General features: G+C 39.6%; 2 protein-coding genes across 3 annotated transcripts in view; one reads left to right on the top strand and one right to left on the bottom strand.

Moving 5' to 3' along the window:
• CENPP (centromere protein P) overlaps positions 1–20528 on the bottom strand; it is a 273692-nt gene that overhangs the window by 49826 nt on the left and 203338 nt on the right. The window lies entirely within an intron of this gene.
• The window catches only part of ECM2 (extracellular matrix protein 2), a 41739-nt gene continuing 41108 nt past the window's right edge, over positions 19898–20528 (top strand). For both annotated transcript variants that reach the window (XM_050761553.1, XM_050761552.1), the window contains exon 1: positions 19898–20026. The gene's annotated coding sequence lies outside the window, so the exon portion shown is untranslated. The remainder of the gene's footprint in view (positions 20027–20528) is intronic.

Below are 20528 nucleotides of genomic sequence, written 5' to 3'. Positions count from 1 at the left end.
AGGGAAAGATAGTTGTTTTCAGACAAACAAATGCTGAGAGAATTCGCCATTACTAAGCCACCACTACAAGACCTGCTAAAAGGAACTCTAAATCTTGAAACAAGTCCTGGAAATACATGACAATGGAATCTCTTTAAAGCATAAATCACACAGGACCTATAAAACAAAAATACAAGCTAAAAAGCAAAAAACAAAAAACCCACAAACTACACAGGCAACAAAGAGCAGGATGGATGCAATGGTAAATGGACTAAGTGCTCCACTTAAAAGATACAGAACAGCAGAGTAGATAAGAACTCACTAACCAACTATCTGTTGCCTTCAGGAGACTCACTTAACACATAAGGACTCATATACACTTAAAATAAAGGGGTAGAAAAAGGCATTTCATGCAAATAGACACCAAAAGCGAGCAAGGGTAGCTATTCTTATATCAGACAAAACAAACTTTAAAGCAACAGCGGTTAAAAGAGACAAGGAGGGACATTATATAATGGTAAAAGGCCTTGTCCAACAGGAAAATACCGTAATTCTAAATATATACGCACCTAACAACACTGGTGCTCCCAAATTTATAAAACAATTAGTAATAGACCTAAGAAATGAGATAGACAGCAACACAATAATAGTGGGGAATTTCAGTACTTGTTCTAATACCTTGGAACAAATGGATTAACAGATATATATACAGAACATTTCATCCATCAACTGCAGAACACACATTCTATTCAAGAGCACATGGAACTTTCTCCAAGACAGACCATATGATAGGTCATAAAATGAGCCTCAATAAATTTTTAAAAATTGAAATTATATCCAACACTCTCTTAGACCACAGTGGAATAAAATTGGAAATCAATTCCAAAAGGAAACTTCAAAACCATGTAAATACATGGAAATTAACCTGCTCCTGAATGAGCACTGGGTCAAAAATGAAATCAAGATGGAAATTTAAAAATTCTTCTAACCGAATGACAATAATGACACAACCTATCAAAACCTCTGGGATATAGCAAAGGTCGTGCTAAGAGGAAAGTTCACAGCCCTAAACACCTACATCAAAAAGTCTGAAAGAGCACAGACAATCTAAGGTCACAACTCAAGGAACTAGAGAAATAAGAACAAACCAAACACAAACCCGGCAGAAGAAAGGAAATAACCAAGATCAGAGCAGAATTAAATGAAACTGAAACATAAACAAAAAAAATTAAAAATGATAAATGAAACAAAAAGCTAGTTCTTTGAAAAGATAAATAAAATTGATAGACCATTAGCAAGATTAACCAAGAAAAGAAGAGAGAAAATCCAAATAACTTCACTAAAAAATACAACAGGAGACATTACAACTGACTCCACTCAAATACAAAAGATCATTCAAGGCTACTATGAATACCTATACACACATACAACGGAAAACCTAGAAGAGATGAATAAGTTCCTGGAAAAATACAGTCTTCCTAGCTAAAATCAGGAAGAATTAGATAACCTGAACAGACCAGTAACAAGCAGCAAGACTGAAATGGTAATTAAAAAATTACTGGCCGGGTGCAGTGGTTCATGCCTGTAATCCCAGCACTTTGGGAGGCTGAGACGGGTAGATCACCTGAGGTCAGGAGTTCAAGACCAGCCTAGCTAACATGGTGAAATCCCGTTTCTACTAAAAATAGCCAGGCGTGGTGGTACGCATCTGTAATCCCAGCTACTCGGGAGGCTGAGGTAGGAGAATTGCTTGCACCTGGGAGGCGGAGGTTGCAGTGAGCCGAGATCGCACCATTGTACTCCAGCCTGGGCAACAAGAGTGAAACTCCATTAAAAAAAAAAAAAAAATTGCCAACCAAAAAAAGTCCAAAACCAGATGGATTCACAGCAGAATTCTACCAGACATTCAAAGAAAAATTGGTACCAATCCTTTTCACACTATACCAAAAGATAAAGAAGGAACCTTCCCTAACTCATTCTATGAAGCCAGCATCACCTTAATATTAAAACCAGGAAAGGACAAAACAACAACAACAACAAACAATACAGACCAATATCCTTGATGGACATTGATACTAAAATCAATAACAAAATACTAGGTAACTGAAGGCTGGGCGCAGTGGCTCACGCCTGTAATCTCAGTACTTTGGGAGGCCGAGGCGGGTGGATCACGAGGTCAGGAGTTAGAGACCAGCCTGGCCAACATGGTGAAACCCCATTTCTACTAAAAAAACAAAAATTAGCTGGGTGCAGTGGCAGGTGCCTATAATCTCAGCAGTTTGGGAGGCTGAGGCAGGAGAACTACTTGAAGCCGGGAGGTGGAGGTTGCAGGAAGCCAAGATCGTGCCACTGCACTCCGGCCTGGGTGACAGATCAAGACTCCATCTTGGAAAAGAAAACAAAACAAAAGCACAAAATACTAGCTAATAGAATCCCACAACATATCAAAAAGATAATCCACCATGATCAAGTAGGTTTCATACCAGGGATGCAGGGATGGTTTAACATATGCAAGTCAATAAACATAATACACCACATAAGCAGAATTAAAAACAACAGCAGGGCGCAGTGGCTAACGCCTGTAGTCCCAGCACTTTGGGAGGGTGAGGCGGGTGGATCACCTGAGGTCAGAAATTCAAGACCAGACTGATCAAAATGCTGAAACCCCATCTCCACTAAATACAAAAACTTAGCTGGGAGTGGTGGCACATGCCTGTAATCCCAGCCACTTGGGAAGCTGAGGCAGGAGAATCATGAACCTGGGAGGCAGAAGTTGCAGTGAGCCAAGATTGCTCCACTGCACTCCAGCCTGGGCAACAAGAGTGAAACTCTGTCTCAAGACAAGAAAGAGGAGAGGAGAGGAGAGGAGAGGAGAGGAGAGGAGAGGAGAGGAGAGGAGAGGAGAGGAAGAAGGAAGAAGGAAGAAAGGAAGGAAGGAAGGAAAGAAAGAAGGAAGTAAAGAAGGAAGGAAAGAAGGAAAGAAGGAAGGAAAGAAGGAAGGAAGGAAGGAAAGAAGGAAGGAAAGAAGGAAGGAAAGAAGGAAAGAGAAAGAAAGAATTAAAAACAAAAATCACATAATCTCAACAGATGCAGAAAAAACATTCGACAAAATCCAGCATCCCTTTATGATTAAAACTCTCAGCAAAATCGGCATACAAGGGACATACCTAAATGTAATAAAAACCATATGACAAACCCACAGCCAACATAATACTGAATGGGGAAAAGTTGAAAGCACTCTCTCTGAGAATTGGAACGAGACAAGGAGGCCCACTCTCACCACTCCTCTTTAACATAGTACTGGAAGTCCTAGCCAGAGCAATCAGACAAGAGAAAGAAATAAAGGGCGTCCAAATTGGTAAAGAGGAAGTCAAACTGTCACTGTTTGCTGATGATATGATCGTTTACCTTGAAAACCCTAAGGACTCCTCCAGAAAGCTCCTAGAACTGATCAAAGAATTCAGCAAAGTTTCCAGATACAAGATTAATGTATACAAATCAGTAGCTCTTCTATAGACTAACAGGGACCAGGTGGAGAATTAAATCAAGAACTCAACCCCTTTTACAATAACTGCAATAAAATAAAATAAAATATTTAGGAATATACCCAACCAAGGAGTCGAAAGACCTCTACAAGGAAAACTACAAAATGCTGCTGAAAGAAATCACAGATGACACAAACAAATGGAAACACATCCCATGCTCATGGATGGTAGACTCAATATTGTGAAAATGACCATACTGCCAAAAGCAATCTACAAATCCAATGCAATTCCCCTCAAAATACCACCATCCTTCACAGAATTAGAAAAAACAATTCTAAAATTCACATGGAACCAAAAAAGAGCCCACACAACCAAAGTAAGACTAAGCAAAAAGAACAAATCTGGAGGCATCACATTACCTAATTTCAAACTATAATATAAGGCCACAGTCACCAAAACAACATAGTACCAGTATAAAAATAGGCATATAGACCAATGGAACAGAAAAGACAACCCAGAAATAAACCCAAATACTTACAGCCAACTGATCTTCGACAAAGCAAAAACATGAAGCGGGGAAAGGACACCCTTTTCAACAAATGGTGCTGAGATAATTGGTGAGCCACATGCAGGAGAATAAAACTGGATCCTCGTCTCTTATCTTATACAAAAATCAACTCAAGATGGATTAAAGACTTAAACCTAAGACCTGAAACTATAAAAATTCTAGAAGATAACATTGGAAAAACCCTTGTAGACATTGGCTTAAAAAAAAAGAAAAAATAATAAAAAGAAAAAGAAAAAGAAAAAAAGAAGAAAAAAATAAAATAAATAAGTAGACATTGGCCTAGGCAAGGATTTCATGACCAAGAACCCAAAAGGAAATGCAATAAAAACAAAGATAAATAGCTGGGACCTAATTAAACTAAAGAGCTTTTGCATGGCAAGAGGAACACTCAACAGAGTAAACAGACAACCTACCGAGTGGGAGAAAATCCCCACAATCTATACATCTGACAAAGCACTAATATCCAGAATCTACAACGAACTCAAACAAATCAGGAAGAAAAAAAACAAACAATCCTATCAAAAAGTGGGCCAAGGACATGAATAGACAATTTTCAAAAGAAGATATACAAATGGTCAGTAAACATATGAAAAAACGCTCAACATCACTAATAATCAGAGAAATGTAAATCAAAACCACAATGTGATACCACCTTACTCCTACAATAATGGCCATAATCAAAAAATCAAAAAACAGTTGATGTTGGCATGGATGTGGTGAACAGTGCTGGTGGGAATGGAACCTAGTGCAGCCACTATGAAAACGGTGTGGAGATTCCTTAAAGAACTAAAAGTAGAACCACCATTTGATCCAGCAGTCCCACTACTGGGTATCTACCTAGAGGAAAAGGAAGTCACTATTCAAAAAAGATACTTAGACATGCATGTTTATAGCAGCACAACTCACAACTGCAAAATCATGGAACCAACCCAAATGCCCATCAATCAACGAGTGGATAAAGAAACTGTGGTGTGTGTGTGTATACCATATCATATATATACTTACACACACACACACCATATCAAATATATATATATATTCCATATATATATAATACTATGGAGCCATAAAAAGGAATGAATTAACAGCATTTGCAGTGACCTGGATGAGACTGGAGACTATTATTCTAAGTGAAGTTACTTAGGAATGGAAAACCAAACATCGTATGTTCTTACTGATATGTGGGAGCTAAGCTATGAGGATGCAAGGGCATAAGAATGATACAATGGACTTTGGAGAGTTGTGGGGAAGAGTGGGAGGGGATGAGGGATAAAAGACTACAAATAGGGTGCAGTGAATACTGCTCAGGTGATGGTACACCAAAATCTCACAAATCACCACTAAAGAACTTACTCATGTAACCAAATACCATCTGTACCCCAATAACTTATGGAAAAATAAAACAATAAAATAAAATAAAATAAAATAAAATAAGCCAGGTGTGGTGGTATGTGCCCGTAGTCCCAGATATTTGGCAGGCTAAGGTGAGAGGATTGTTTCAGCCTGAGAGGTTGAGGCTACAGTAAGCCGTGGTTGTGCCACTACAGTCCAGCTTGGGTGACAGAGCAAGACTGTGTCTCAAAAATCAAAACAAAAAGCATAGGACATCATTTTGGGGAAGTATGCTATATCACAATAAGACCTCTATACCTAACACCTTACTATATAACAGTACTATATATTTCTCGCCCAAATTTTTTTGCCTGAAACTATGGCTTCCACTCATGATAATTCCTGGCTTCCAATCCCAGCATCACACTTAAACTTGGACAAGAGGGGTTTGTGACATGGGCTCCGCTTGGCCACTAAGCAAGATGTCTATGTGCCACAGTCACCTCCCCAGGAAATGCTCTGAGTATCTGGCAGCCTGGAATTCTCTGCCCAAATAACTTTGTTTCCAGGGCTTATGCATTCCTCTTCCCTGGCTCTGTCACCCTGAAGACAGACAACACTGCGTGTGCAGGTAACCCCAGGGCCAGAGGGTAGCTGCTCATACAGAGCTGGGGAAAGGGCCTGGAGGCACAAACATGTCATGACATAGGGTAGAAAAGTGTGGTGGGCTGTGTACTGGCTCCTTCCTGAGCCACCATGTTTTGGTGTAAGTGAATCCTGAGGAGTTCAGGATTCTAAATTGGAACCTGGCCTTCCAAGTTGTTATGAAGGATACTTTTCAAGATAAGAGAATAAAACATAATTTATTTAACTGCTTGTTGGCTTGAGGTGTAACTTTTACACATTTGGAATATCATATATGAACCTTCATTTGTACTCTTGCCTCAACCCCTACATCCCTTCACATGCACAGCTATCTAGAAATACTTCCAGCCTCCCGGACTGAATATTACTGCAGCAGGACAGGAAATCAAACAAAGTCTAAACAAAAAAATAACAGGTCTCAAGAAAACTTGTTATATCAAATGTCATATCTTACAGTCTAATTCTCAAAAACAAAAGAAACTGAACGATTTCATTAGATTATACCCTCTTACCAAGACTTCAGCACCCAGCATCCTCCAGTGATACCACTTTTTTTATTATTATTTTTTTTTGAGACAGAGTCTCGCCCTGTCACCCAGGCTGGCATGCAGTGGCGTGATCTCGGCTCACTACAAGCTCCGCCTCTCGGGTTCAAGTGACTCTCCTGCCTCAGCCTCCTGAGTAGCTGGGACTACAGGTGCACGCCACCACGCCTGGCTAATTTTTTGTATTTTTAGTAGAGACGGGGTTTCACCATCTTTGCCAGGATGGTCTCGATCTCCTGACCTCATGATCCGCCCGCCGCCCGCCTCAGCCTTCCAAAGTGCTGGGATTACAGGCGTGAGCCACCACGCCCGGCCCAATGACACCGTTTGTTCAAATGAGTTTGTTTCCACTTCTAGACTGAATGCAGGGGAATCCATCAATGTGTCCTGTCTCTGATATCATGCTGAGTACAGAGATTCAGCGTCTGTTTTAGTCACCTGCGACTTCAAGGAAAGGCTCCAGACGCTAGTGGCTTGGAAGAACTATGGATGGAAGAACCAGACCCAGAATCCAGCCTGTAACTGTACTGTACTTTGTCCACACTGGCCATTATTACTAAGCCTGGCTCCTGAACAAACTTTGCTCAGGGAGTAAGAGAAGTGCTCAGAGACAGAACGTACATCTATGTTCTCCACTGCCTAAGAACACTATCTTAGGGAGGCAGAATCAAAGCAGCACAGACCCTATTGATAAAATGATATCTAGTCCAGTGTCTGGGAAATTCCTTCGGCAAAATTCTCAATAGAATGTCATCTAGTTTTTTTTTTTTTTTTTTTTTTTTTTTTTTGAGACGGAGTCTCGCTCTGTCACCCAGGCTGGAGTGCAGTGGCCAGATCTCAGCTCACTGCAAGCTCCGCCTCCTGGGTTTATGCTATTCTCCTGCCTCAGCCTCCCAAGTAACTGGGACTAAGGCGCCCGCCACATCGCCCGGCTAGTTTTTTTTAAGTAGAGACTGGGTTTCACCGTGTTAGCCAGGATGGTCTCGATCTCCTGACCTTGTGATCCACCCGTCTCGGCCTCCCACAGTGCTGGGATTACAGGCTTGAGCCACTGCGCCCGGCCTAGGTTTTTTTTTTTTTTTTTTTTTTGAGATGGAGTCATGCTCTCTCGCTCAGGCCGGAGTGCAGTGGCGTGATCTTGGCTCACTGTAACCTCCGCCTCCTGGGTTGAAGCGATTCTCCCGCCTCAACCTCCTGAGTGGCTGAGACTACAGGCATGCGCCACAATGCCCAGCTACTTTTCATATTTTTAGTAGAGTCGGGGTTTCACCATGCTGGCCAGGCTGGTCTCGAACTCCTAATATCAAGTGAGCCACCCGCCTCAGCCTCCCAAAGTGCTGGAATTACAGGCGTGAGCCACTGGGTCGGCTTCATCTAGTTTTTACTCAACTCATTCTTGTCCTGTGGCCCTGGCACCTCATTAAGTAGCTCAGCTGGACAGATCTGGTTATGAGAAAGTTTGTTCTTTTTCTAATTAAGCCCAAATCAGCCTGCTTGTAGTTTCTGTCCATTGATTCCAGTTCTAGTCTCTAGAGCACAACAGAGCAAGTCCACAGCCTGTTTTCCTACGAGTGGTCTGTTTGGTCTCTTCTCCGTCTCCCTCCGCAGTTTCCTGAAACCATTCACGTGAGAAAGTCGAGTAGCTACACGTGAATGACTATTTTGCTCTCTTTCTGTGCCGCTGTCGGTTGTTTATCCTTCCATCACTACCAAATTGCCTTAATTACTGTAGCTTGTTTATATTCAGTGTTGATATTTGGGATAGAAAGTCTTATAACCTTGTTCTTCTTCAGGAATGTCTTGGCTTTTCTTTGGCCTTTACATTTCCCTATAGAGTTTAGAATTTGTCAAGTTCTAGCGCACACACACACACACACGTGAACTGCTAGGATTGTGATTTGAATTTCACCAACTCTAAGATCAGTGTAAGGACAAATGTTATCTCTGCAACATTGAATGTTCTACTCACTGAGTATGGTATCTCCCAATTCCCATATTTAAGCTTTAATTTCTCTCAAAATTTTATAATTTTCTCTGAGGATATCTTGCTTATTTTTTGTTACTTTTATTCTTAACTACTCGATATTTACACATCCTTTCTTTAACTTCATTATCTCACTATATAAAGACACAATTATTTTTTAATTTCTAGTCAGTATAACTTTTTATTAAAATATATTTCCAATCTGATAGTTGATGTACTGCATTTGTGTTGTTTTGCCCAACATCAGTGATCACATGCAGTAATAAAATGTTTAATATCCTGGCAAGTATGGGGTAGACAGGCCCCTAATTGGGACTCTCACATTTCAGGTGTCCTTCTCTTCCCTTTGCTGAGCTGAAATAATGATTTTGTCTTAATCCTAATGAATTTGACGGGCATCAATTTTCACATTAATTTACCATCTGATCTTCTTTGAAGCAGAGCTCCATTGAGCAGAGAAAGTACCAGCAAGAGAGCTTTCATGATGCCAAAGCAGTGGAAGACCCCACAAAGCAGAACCATCAGCATGGTGGATTACACAGAGAGGACCATGAACCTTCCTAGTGACACACATGCAGCAGCACTCTGGACCTCTGGGAGGCTGTTTATTTTTACTGAACGATTTCATTAGATTATTCCCTCTTACCAAGACTTCAGCACCCAGCATCATCCAATGACACTTTTTTCTTTTCTTTTTTTTTTTTTGAGACAGAGTCTCGCTCTGTCACCCAGGCTGGAGTGCAGTGGTGCAATCTCAGCTCACTGCAACCTCCGCCTCCGGGTTCAAGTGACTCCTGCCTTAGCCTCCCGAGTAGCTAAGATTATTTAAAGTGTTATTTAAAAATAAACACTATTTATTTTTATATATTAATTGTGTGTCTGGAAAACTCTAAAGATAATTTTAGTAATTAATCTGAATTTTTACATACACATCCACATAATCTGGGAATAGTAACAGTTTTTTTCTTCCTTTACTTCTCTTTTCCCATAAGAAAATGAAGGAAAAACTGTTTCTCTTCTTTTTCTTGCTTTACCACACTGGCCAGGGCCTTCAGTGGGCATCACTGTTTTGTTCTCAGAAAGGGAAAACTGTCAATATTTCACCATTTAAAAAAATAACAGCTTTCTCGAGATATAATTTACACACCATAAAATGCATACTTTAAAATATACAATTCTGTGGTTTTTAGTATATTCCTAGTTAGGGCCATCACCACTATTTTTAGAACATTTTAGTCACTCCATAAAGAAACCCTGTACCCATTAACAGTCATTCCCTATCTTCTTACCCCCTTCATTTCAGGCAACCACTAATGTACTTTCTCAATGGATTTGTCTATTTTGGACATTTCATACAAATGAAATCATTCAATATGTGGTCTTCTGTGACTGGCTTCTTTTACTGCATGTAATGTTTTTGAGGTTCATCTACGTGGTGACACATTCAGCATGTGTCAGTATGACATTCCTTTTTATTACCAAATAATATTCCCTTGTATGGATATGCAGCATTTTGTGCATGCATTCATCAGTTGATAAACATTAGGTTGTTTCTAAATTTTAGCTGTTGTGAATAGTGTAGCTATGAACAATTAATGCTCAAGTTTTCACGTGGACTTATGTATGTTTTCACTTCTCTTGGGGACATAGCTAGCAGTTGAAGTATGTTGTTTTTTTGTAGATGATCTGTCAGACTAAAGATGTTCCTTATATTCCTAGTATGGTAAACATTTGCTTTCTTTATTCTTTTCAAAACACCAATGGCTGTTGAATTTCATCAAACTTTTTTTTTTTTTTTGGCATCTGTTAAGATGATCACAAAGTGTTTGGACTTTTACACTTAAATTAAGCCGCTAGTTCTTGAATAAACCCAGTATAGTCATAATATATTATTTATATATTGTTGGATTTGGTCTGCTTATATGTATTTTAAAATCTCTATTCATTAGTGAGACTGACCTGTGAAATTTTCCTTTCTTGTAATGTCCCTGTCAGTTTGTAATATAGTTATGCTGGTCTTAAAAAACCGGTAGAATTCATTTGTGAAGAATATAGAGACCTGTGGTATTATTTCTTGTGGGAAGGTTTGCAATTATGGACTCAATGTCCTCAATAGTTATAGACAATTTGGATTTTCTGATTCTTCTTGTGACAATTTTGTTAAGTTGTGTTTTTTCAGGAAATTATTCATGTAATCTAAATACATCAATGTACTGGCATAAAATTGTTCATAATATGTTCTTACTTTCCTTTAAATGCTTTAAGAATTTGTAAGCTGGATGTGGTGGCTCACACTGGTAATCCCAGTACTCTGGGAGGCTGAGGCAGGTGGATCACCTGAGGTCAGGAGTTTGAGACTAGCCTGACCAACATGGTGAAACCACATCTCTACTAAAAATACAAAAAAAAAAAAAATAGCTGGGCGTGGTGGCATGTGCCTGTACTCCCAGCTAGTCCGGAGGCTGAGGCAGGAGAATTGCTTGAACCCAGGAGGCAGAGGTTGCAGTGAGCCGAGGTTGCGCCACTGCACTCCAGCCTGGGCAACAACGGTGAAACTCCATCTCAAAAAAAAAAAAAAAAAAAAAAAAAAAAAAAAAAATTGTGGTGGTAGCAGTTTGTCTAGTCCTCACATTGGTGAACCACGCTTTCTCCCTTTTTTTCATACATCAGTCTTGCTACAGCTTCTACTAGTTTTGTTTTTTAAAAAACAACTTTGGAATGCAGAATATTTGACAAAATTCAACACCTTTCATGATATTAAAAAAAAAAAATCCTCAACAAATTAGCTATATAAAGAATGTACCTCAACATAAATAAAGGCCATTTATTTATTTTTTTGAGATGGAGTCTTGCTCTGTCACCCAGGCTGGAGTGCAGTGGTGCAACTGTGGCTCACTGCAACCTCTGCCTCCAAGGTTTAAGCGATTCTCATGCCTCAACCTCCCAAACAGCTGGGTTTACAGGCATGTGCCAGCACGCCTGGCTAATTTTTGTATTTTTAGTAGAGACGGGGTTTTGTCAAGTTAACCAGGCTGGCCTCGAACTCTTGACCTCAAGTGATGCACCTGACTCAGCCTCCCAAAGTGCTGGGATTATATGCATGAGCCACCACGCCAAGCCCAATACAGGTCATTTATGACAAGTGCACAGTAAGTATGTCATACTTAACAATGAAAAGCTGAAAGCTTTTCCTCTAAGATCAGGAATGAGACAATGGTGCTGACTCATGCAACTTCTATTCAACATAAAACTAGAAGTCCTAGCCACAGCAATTAGATAAGAGAAAGAAATAAAAAATATCCAAAATGGAAAGGATAAAGTTGCATTTTCTCTGTTTGCAGATGATATCTTATATAGAGAAAATTCTAAAGACTCCACCAAAAAACTGTTAGAACTGATAAACGAATTCAATAAAGTTTGCAAAATACAAAATCAACATACAAAAATCAGTAGCTTTTCTATATACTAACTAAACTACATGAAAAAGAAATCAAGAAAATTTACAATAGCTACATAATAACAAAATACTTAAGAATAAACATAGCCAAGGAGGAGAAAGATCTCTACACTGAAACCTATAAATCGCTGATGAAATAAACTTAAGACATAAGTAAATGAAAAGATACCTCTTGTTCATGGATTAGAAGCGTTAATATTGTTAGAATGACTATACTACCCAAAGTGTTCTACAGATTTTATGTAATTCCTATCGAAATTTCAACATGTTTTTCAATGTCATTCTTAACAGAAACAGAAAAACAATCATAAAATTCAAAAGGAATCACAAAAGACCCTGAGTAGGCAATGCAATCCCTTTTTTTTTTTTTTTTTGAGACAGGGTTTTACTCTGTCACCCAGGCTGAAGTGCAGTGGTGAGATCTCGGCTCACTGCAACCTCCACCTCCCAGATGCAAGTGATTCTTCTGCCTCAGCCTCCTGAGTAGCTGAGACTACAGGTGTGTACCACCATGCCCAGCTAATTTTTGTATTTTTTGATAGAGATGGGATTTCACCATGTTGGCCAGGCTGGTCTTGAACTCCTGACCTCAAGTGATCCACCTGCCTTGGCCTCCCAAAGTGCTTGGATTACAGGTGTGAGCCACCATGCTGGCACCAATGCCATCTTGATCAAAGAAAACAAAGTTGGAGGCATTATACCACCTGACATCAAAATATACTACAAAGCTATAGTAGTCCAAACAGCATAGTATTGGCATAAAAACCGACAGAGACCAATGGAACAGAATAAGAGCCAAGAAATAAATCCATGCATTTACAGTGAACTGGTTTTTGACAAAAGTGCCAAGAGACACAATGGGGAAAGAAGTTTCTTCAATAAATGGTGCTGAGAAAACTGGATATCCACATGTAAAAGAATGAAGTTGATCCTTATCTCACACCATAAACAAAAATCAACTCAAAATAGATTAATGAATTAAATGTAAGAACTATAAATGATGAAACTACTAGAAGAAAACATAGGGAGCCAGGCACGGTGGCTCACGCCTGTAATCCCAGCACTTTGGGAGGCCGAGGCGGGTGGATCACGAGGTCAGGAGATCGAGACCATCCTGGCCAACATGGTGAAACCCTGTCTCTACTAAAATACATAAAATTAGCTGGGTGAGGTGGTGCATGCCTATAGTCCCAGCTACTGGGGAGGCTGAGTCAGGGGAATTACTTGAACCTGGGAGGCAGAGACTGCAGTGAGCCAAGATCATGCCACTGCACTATAGCCTGGCGACAGAGCAGGACTCCATCTCAAAAAAAAAAAAAAAAAAAAAAAGAAAAGAAAACACAGGGGAAATGCTCTATGGTATTGGTTTAGGCAATGATTTTTTGAACATAATCCCAAAAGCACAGGCAACAAAAGCAAAAATAGACATATAGGATTATATCAAATTAAGAAATATCTACACAGCAAAGGAAATAATCAACAGAGTTAAGGGAAAACCTACAAAATGGGAGAAAATATTTGCCAACTATATATCTAATAAGGAGATAATATCCAAAATATATAAGGAACTCAACTAAATAGCAAGAAAACAAATAACCCAATCAAAAAAATAGGCAAAGGACTTGAGAATACATCTCCCTTTAAGAGAAGAGCCATTATATAAAACTGTATGGAGGTTCCTCAAAAATTTAAAAAGTAGAACTACCAGATGATCTAACAATCCCACTAATCTCAAAGGGAATAAAATCACAGGCTGGGTGCAGTGGCTCATGCCTGTAATCCCAGCACTTTGGGAGGCTGAGGTGTGTGGATCATGAGGTCAGGAGTCATGAGATGTCTATTATCTCTTTTCACTTCATTCAACAGGTTTAAAATGAAAAATATTTTGAATTATTTATGTTCTTTTAGGACTTAAAAATTAAGAATAGTATTTTCAAACCAATTTATACTTCTGTTGAACACAGATTAAAATTTTGGTGAAACCCCATCTCTATTAAAAATACAAAAATTAGCTAGGTGCAGTGGTGGAAGCTTGTAATCCCAGCTACTCATGAGGCTGAGGCAGGAGAATCACCTGAACCAGGGAGGTGGAGGTTGCAGTGAGCCAAGATTGTGCCACTGTACTCTAGCCTAGGTGACCGTCTCAAAAAAAAAAAAAAAAAAAAAAAAAGGAAATAAAATCAGTATGTTAAAGAGACAACTGAACTCCCATGTTTACTGCAGCATTATTCACCAGAGCCAGGATATGGAATCAACCTAAGTGTCCATCAGCGAATGAATAAAGAAAATGTATATATGAAAGGCAGCAAATTCTGTTATTTGTGACAACATGGATGAACCTGGAGGACATTAAGCTAAGTGAAACAAGCCAGGCACAGAAAGGCAAATACTGCATGATCGCACTTATATATGGAATCTTAAAAAATCTAACTCAAATTAGCTGGGCACAGTGGTAGGCGCCTGTGATTCCAGCTACTCACGAGGCTGAGGCAGGAGAATTGCCTGAACCGGGGGTGGGGGGTGGGGGGGGCGGGGGTAGCGGTGGAGGATGGAGGTTGCAGTGAGCCGAGATGGCACCACTCCATCTCAAAAAAAACAAAACAACAACAAAAAATTGAACTCAGAGGCAGAGTAGAATAGTGGTTGCCAGAGGCTAGTGACTGGGGGAAATGGGGAGCTATTAGTCAAAGGGCACAATGTTTTAGTTAGACAGGAGGAATAAATGGTAAGTATTTGAGATGATAATTTTTATTTTATTTTGAGATGGAGTCTCGCTCTGTCACCCAGGCTGGAGTGCAGTGGTGCAATCTTGGTTCACTGCAACCTCCGTCTCCTGGGTTCAAGTGATTGTCCTGCCTCAGCCTTCTGAGTAGCTGGGACTACAGGCACCGGCCACCACACCAGGCTAATTTTGTATTTTTAGTAGAGATGGGGTTTCGCCATGTTGGCGAGGCTGGTCTCGAACTCCTGACCTTGTGATCCGCCCACCTCGGCCTCCCAAAGTGCTGGGATTACAGGCATGAGCCACCGCCCCCAGCCGATAAATTTTTTTAAAAACAAAAAATCCCCAACTTTTGGCTTTCTCAATCTTTTCTCCCTCATATTTGTTTTTTACTTTATTGATATTTTTAGCAAACGCTCACAAGGCAAAAGGCTGCTCACAGTTATCTCCTGATCTAGGCCCAGTGATTCCTCATTATAGTTTCACTTCACTGATGGTTTTTTTTTTTTTTTGAGACTGAGTCTTGCTCTGTTGCCCAGACTAGAGTGCAGTGGCACGATCTCAGCTCCCCACAACCTCCGCCTCCCAGGTTCAAGCGATTCTCGTGCCTCAGCCTCCCAAGTAGCTGGGACTATAGGCGCGTGCCACCATACCCGGCTAATTTTTGTATTTTTAGTAGCGACAGCGTTTCACTATGTTGGCCAGGCTGGTCTTGAACTCCTGACCTTGTGATCCACCCACCTCGGCCTCCTAGAGTGTTGGGATTACAGGCATGAGCCACTGTCCCCAGCCTTCATTGATGATTTTAAGATGTGATCTCATTTCTTTTTTTTTTTGAGACAGAGTTGCTCTGTCGCCCAGGCTGAAGTGCAGTGGCATGATCTCGGCTCACTGCAACTTTTGCCCCACGGATTCAAGGGATTCTCCTGCCTCAGCCTCCCGAGTAGCTGGGACTACTGGCGCATGCCACCTTGCCCGGCTAATTTTTTGTATTTGTAGTAGAGACAGGGTTTCACCATGTTAACCAGGATGGTCTCAATCTCCTGAGCTTATGATCCGCCAGCCTTGGCCTCCCAGAGTGCAGGGATTATAGGCGTGAGGCACCGCGCCTGGCTGATCTCATTTCTTAATTACTTCAGTGGGAAGGTTGGTATCAGTCTATCAGTATTGAATATAGAAAACTGAAATTTTAACTGTGCACTGTAAAAATTTATGCCACTTATATGTATTAACCATTCGAAAATGTGAAAACTATTTAAAAAATAAAGTGGCAGGGAAATGGGCATTTTATCTATTTCTGGTGAGAGTATACATTATCTACTACAACCTTTTTGGAAAGCAACCTGGAAATGTGCACCCAGATGGAAAAAGCCCACTCTATTTGAGGGGGAAAGGGGAAACAACCCAAATGTCCATCAATAGGGGCATGGTTGAATGAGTTGTGGGATACTTATATATCATTACTCCACTGAAATGTAATATTCCACTGGGAAAGTAAGTTCAGCTACAGTAAATGAAGCAACTGTCACACTTGACTATAGTTTAAAAGGCATTTGAACTATGGGCCAAGAAAGAGAAGGTCAGTCCTAGAACGAAGTCCATACTACTCCTCCCTGCACTTACCATCCTCTCCATCTTCCTCCTACCAATCTCCCCACTAACCCTGCTTATCTTCTAGAAATTTAGGTTCAACAAGACCAAGAGCCTTCAAAGCCCTTAGTAAGTAGGCTATAGTTAATTTCTACAAACCCAAGGACTGCAAAACTCTACTCTGCATCAACTGAACGCAAATCAATCACTTTAATTAAGCTAAGCCCTTACTAGATAAATGGGACTCAAACCCATAAAAATTTAGTTAACAGCTAAATATCCTAATCAACTGGCTTCAATCTACTTCTCCCGCCGTGTGGGGGTGGTGGGGGGAGGTGGGGAAGGCAGGAGAAGCCTGGCAGGATTTAAGCTGCTGCTTTGAATTTGCAATTCAACATGAAAGTCACCTCTGGGCTGGTAAAAAGAGGTTTAGCCTGTCCTTAGATTTACAGTCTAATGCTTTACTCAGCCATTTTACCTCCCCCTACTCCACTTATGTTCGCCAACCATTGACGCTTCTCAACTAACCATAAAGATACCAGAACATTGTACCTATTATTCGGTGCATGGGCAGGGGTTGTAGGCACAGCTTTAGGCCTCCTTATTCGGGCTGAACAAGGTAAAACTAATTTCTGAGTATGGCCCTACTTAAAATTTCCAGAAGTTACCTTTATTTGGGTATTAATATCTACAAAGTTGTCATATGGTAGACAGTTGCATCCTTATTGGTAATCTAGACCATCAGGGAAAACACTGAAAAGGTGACTTTACTTAAAACAAGTATCACCTGAAATAAATGTCCTAGAGTCTAAATCTTCATAGGCAGATGGCCCTGTGGCACGGGTAATGCTCACTCTGCTCATGTTGTTTGGTGACCAACACCACATTCCTGCAGAGTGTTGTCAGAACCAAGTTTTGGGACATAATCATGCCTGTAATAATAAAGGGGGTAGGAGAAACCATAATACCAGCATTTTCCATGTACTAGTGTGGTTAAAATAGTTTCTGCAAAAGGACTCATGTAACAGTCCATTAAACCACAAAATTTTAGAGCAGGAACCTCAAAAATTATAAAATTTAGTTTTCTGCAACTTTGTCAATCTCATCATGGTAATTACTGGTATTCCTCAGTGCTGTTACTTTAAGAGTTACTTCTTTTTTGATTGTATTCTTTTTAAAAGTTATTCTTTTCTGATCTGATTATACAAAGCTCACAACAGGATACAAATATAGAAGTACATAGTAAAAGTCTCCCTATAATTACTGTTAATATTTTGTTGTTTATTCCTTCCAATTTGTTCTCTAGTAAAATGCTAAATTACACACCTCAAAAGAAGGTAAGATCATAATACGTGTACAGTTTTGAAAATCTCTTTATTCCTGGTATAGCGTGGACAACTATGCATGGTGGTATTAATGGAATTACTTCTGTTTCTCCAAATAGCTTTATGGTAAGCCCACATTGTTCTCTAGCAATACACAACTGGGCTTTTTTTTTTTAATCCATGCTTACAGTACTTCAGAGGACTTCCTTGAAGGCACACTTTTGTACCGAAAGAGGTGTTTCTACAATGGGTTCCTAGAGGTGAAATGCTAGGACAGACAGTATAGCTACTGTTCAGTTGTCCTCAAGGAAGAGGAGAGTTTCTGTTTTCCCTACACAGTGGCCAACACAGCATATCATCAACTTTTTTTTCCCCCAAAAAACAATGTATGTATTTCAAATCAGGCCATGATTTTTGATTAGCAGTGGTCTTCAAGCTTGATTGAGCATTGACATTATTTGGGTAATTTTTCTACCCCCGAAGTTTTGTCAGCAACATCTCACTATGATAGTGAAAAAATAACCTTCCTGTTTTAATTTACTTTTCTTGACTGTTACTGAAGTTGAGAAATTTTCTTCTTCTGTTTTATTGACCACTGACATTTCCTCTTCTATGAACTGCCTGTTTAATGGTATTTGCTCATTTGTGGACTCATTCTTTTTCTTTTCTTTTTTTTGAGATGTAGTCTCGCTCTGTCGCCCAGGCTGGAGCGCAATGGCGCAATCTTGGCTCACTGCAACCTCCGCCTCCTGGGTTCAAGTGATGCTCCTACCTCAGCCTCCTGAGAAGCTGGGACTACAGGTGTGTGCCACCATGCTCGGCTAATTTTTGTACTGCTGGTAGAGACCAGGTTTCACATGTTGGCCAGGCTGGTCTCAAACTCCTAACCTCAGGTAAGCCACACGTCTCAGCCTCCCAAAGTTCTGGGATTACAGGTGTGAGCCACTACGCTCAGTCAGTTTTACATTTTAAAAAATAAGTATCATTTTCCTTATTTTTAGGAAGTTGAGTGGCTTATGTATTTAATCCCTTATCTTGATTCAGTCTATCTAGGTCATTTTACAAAATCCTGATTCAGTCTAACCACGTCATTTAAACAAATATTTAGCTCCTCTTTGCCAAATGATTTAGACCCCTGAAATACGGATATAAGAATTTAAGGCCGGGTGCGGTGGCTCATGCCTATAATCCCAGCACTTTGGGAGGTTGAGGTGGGTGGATCACATGAGGTCAAGAGTTCGAGACCAGCCTGGCCAACATGGTAAAACCCCATCTCTACTAAAAAAATACAAAAATTAATCTGGAATGGTGGCGGGTGCCTTTAATCCCAGCTACTCGGGAGGCTGAGGCAGGAGAATCCCTTGAACCTGGGAGGCGGAGGTTGCAGTGAGCCGAGACCGCGCTATTGCACTCCAGCCTGGGCAACAGAGCAAAAACTCCGTCTCAAAAAAAAAAAAAAAAAAAAAATTAAAAAATAGTTCCAAAATTACCTAGTCTAGGACAGGCACTGAGTTAGGCCCTTCATATATGTTATTCCTTTTATTTTCAGAAAAATTTGAAAGGTATCACCCTAGTTTTACAGAAGAGTAAACTTTGGTCAGAAACATTAAGTAACTTACTCAAGGTCCCTCATAAACAGTAAGGTTGCACTTGGAATCCTGATCTGTCTCTAACTTCTCATTTGCAGATAAAGAAACTGAGGCCAAAGTACACAACTAATTTGCCAGAGTTAACAGGTAATTAGGAGCCACACAGCTCCCTTTCACATTTTCTTTCTATTATTTAATGGTTAGAAGTTACATAATTTCCACTGACATTAATACGTAACCATGTTGTTGTTTTGTTAATATTGTGGGTGAGATCGAGGTGGGCGGGCAGATGAGTTAAATATTATTAATCCACATTAAAATAGATTCCAGATATATACAGCCTTTAGCTGACGAGAATATCATCCCTATAATCTGATAAAGCTCAAGTGACATCATGCTGGCTAGTATAAGCCTTCAACTTTTTAATGCAAATAGTCTATGAAAACCACAGATTTCTTAATCAAGCTCATTTTTATGCTTCCAACTCTGCCTTTTCAGCCTACAAACAAAATGCTCTTTCCCCACACCCACTGCTGTTTTCTACTTTTCTTATGATTAAAAAAAATATTTCCCTTGGTAACCATTTTCCCTGGTTACTTTCTTGGCTGATTTTCTGCACAAAAACTGAAAGGCATTTATCCCCAAGGGAGGCAGTTATTTTAGATTTTACTAAGAAGTTCAGCAAACACTTTTCAACATTCCCTTCTGTCCTTTCTTTGTTTTTAAAGAAAGCTCTGATTTTGTTTCATTTTCAGCTGGAGACTTAAATGACACCAAGCAAAGCCTACTTAGTTTAGATTTCCAGGTAAAAAAGTTTTAAATTTTAAGTTTCTACTTAGCATGTGGAATGGTTTTAATATTTGGGTATTTTATTTCGCAACTATGTTTAAACTCTTGAGTAAATTAGCTCGTTACTAATAGATTTTTAAAGTTCAAAGTATGCATTATTGTTTGTTTTTTTCACGATGTACTTCCCAAGTATTTCAGACCTTGTAGACTTAGTATTAAATTATTTTTATATGTTTAGGTGGAATTCTGTGTTCAATAGAAGTATAAATTGGTTTGAAAATATTATTCTTAATTTTTAAGTCCTAAAAGAACATAAATAATTCGAAATATTTTTCATTTTAAACCTGTTGAAGTGAAAAGAGATAACAGACATCTCATGACTTCATGTAGAATTTTAAAATTCTAAATTAATATTTTTAAAGTTTACTTAAGACAATTGGTGAAAAATTTTAAATGAAGAAAAATAAGTTAATCAAGGTTTATAAATAATATTTAATGTTGGGATAAACACAGTAAGT

This window comes from Macaca thibetana, chromosome 15 (genome assembly GCF_024542745.1).
Source record: "Macaca thibetana thibetana isolate TM-01 chromosome 15, ASM2454274v1, whole genome shotgun sequence".
NCBI classification, from domain to species: domain Eukaryota; kingdom Metazoa; phylum Chordata; class Mammalia; order Primates; family Cercopithecidae; genus Macaca; species Macaca thibetana.
The sequence above is the reverse complement of the archived record's forward strand: the minus strand, read 5'-3'. Positions and strand labels throughout refer to the sequence as shown.